This window comes from Arvicanthis niloticus, chromosome 5, assembly GCF_011762505.2.
Source record: "Arvicanthis niloticus isolate mArvNil1 chromosome 5, mArvNil1.pat.X, whole genome shotgun sequence".
In the NCBI taxonomy this organism is placed as follows: Eukaryota; Metazoa; Chordata; class Mammalia; order Rodentia; family Muridae; genus Arvicanthis; species Arvicanthis niloticus.
Genome location: NC_047662.1, coordinates 21,815,158 through 21,816,844, shown reverse-complemented (window position 1 = coordinate 21,816,844; position 1,687 = coordinate 21,815,158). Strand labels below are relative to the sequence as shown.

The 1,687-nt window shown below is 47.5% G+C and overlaps 1 pseudogene; it reads left to right on the top strand.

Moving 5' to 3' along the window:
• Window positions 1–943: 943 nt before the first annotated feature.
• LOC117708415 (large ribosomal subunit protein eL37-like) lies at window positions 944–1,441 on the top strand (annotated as a pseudogene).
• The last annotated feature ends 246 nt before the right edge of the window (window positions 1,442–1,687 follow it).

Genomic DNA, 1,687 nt, shown 5'->3' with positions numbered 1-1,687 from the left:
AGACAAAGCAGCTTTCCAGGCGGCTCTAGTGTAGAGACAGGTGTGGGCACCAGGCTTTACCATGTCACTGTTTTTGTGCACAAGAGCAGTAAGGAGCCCTAGTGGTGGTGGTGGCGAAGGCCTTTAATCCCAGCACTCAGGAGGCAGAGGCAGGAGGATCTTTGTGAATTTGAGGCCAGCCTAATCTACAGAGCAAGTTCCAAGACAGCCTGTGGGGAAAAAAAGAAAGAAAGAAAGAAAGAAAGAAAGAAAGAAAGAAAGAAAGACAGACCAGTAAGGAAACAGGAGCCCTGGTGACATTAGGAGGAAATGTCATTGTCACAGGAGCCCTGGTGACATTAGCAAGCAGGCCTGAGCCATGACTATCAGGTTCAACTCTCTCACCTCAAAACTTATTCCCAAGTCCACACTTTGAGCTTCCTGCACAGGTTAACCCTTACAGCAGTCCTCCAGGATGTTCTTAGGCGGTCCACCAAAGCACAGAGACGTTAATTAACTTTCCTAAGGCAGATAACCAGCATTTGTTCCCAGAAAGCCTGCCTAGAAATTTTCCTTGAAGCTGAAGAGGCTCTATAAGTCATGTCTGATTACAACCGCCATGCCAGGCAACTGTAACTTCCCTCTGACTACCCACCCTCCTCACCCACCATTAACCGGTCAGCCTATAGACTGTGTCTCCTAAGTATTATAATTGTTGTTGTTGTTTTGTAATTCAGGGAATGAAACCCAGGGGCTTGTGTGTGCTAGACACACCTGTTACCAGAGAGCCACAACCCCAGCCCTAGTATTTGTATGTAATTTGTGTATAACACAAATCTATCCACATTCACCCATATGTTTTCCCTGTCATCTAGCTGGCTACCCTCGAGCATGGACGACACTTGTGAAGTCCTCCTAATAGGTCCCCAGTGTCTATTCTTGGTGAATGCCATGGTGGACCTCTGCAATCCCAGTGGTCAGGGGCGTAAGATGGCAGGATTCAGAGTTTGAAGTCAGACTGGGTTATGCAGTGCAACCTTATGTCCAAACAAATAAAAATAAAAGTCAGGGCTGGGTCGATGACTCGGGTCAGTAAAGTGATGGCTCCACAACCATAAGACTACGAGCTTGGCTCTTCTGGTCTCTTTGGCCTCACCAGTAGAAACAAGAGGATGAAAGAAATGTCATTCTTTGGAAAGCGTCGCGATAAGACACAGACACTGTACCTCAGCTGTGGCTCTGAGGCCGACCACCTTCAGAAGTCGACTGTAGTAAATGTGGCTACCTTGCCAGGCGTAAGAGAAAGCATAACTGGAGTGCCAAGGCTAAGAGACGAAACACTACCGGGAAGGGTCGGATGAGGTACCCAAAGATAGTCTGTCACAGATTCAGACATGGATTCCGTGAAGGAACAATGCCAAAACCCAATAGGGCAGCTGTTGCAGCACCCAGTTCATCGTGAGGATTTCAATCAGTCATAAAAATCAGTTCTGGTTTCAAAAAAAAAAAAAAAGACTACGACCGTAATCTTTCAGAGCCATGTAAAACAGCCCACTGTGACATCATGTACCTGCAACCCCAAGGGTTTGGGGAGGCAGACACAGAATCCCTGGGGCTTGATGGCCAACTGTGCTAGCCAGGTTCAGTGAGAAAGCCTGTCTCAAAAACTAAGGTGGGGGCTGGAGAGATGGCTCAGCAGTTAAGAGCA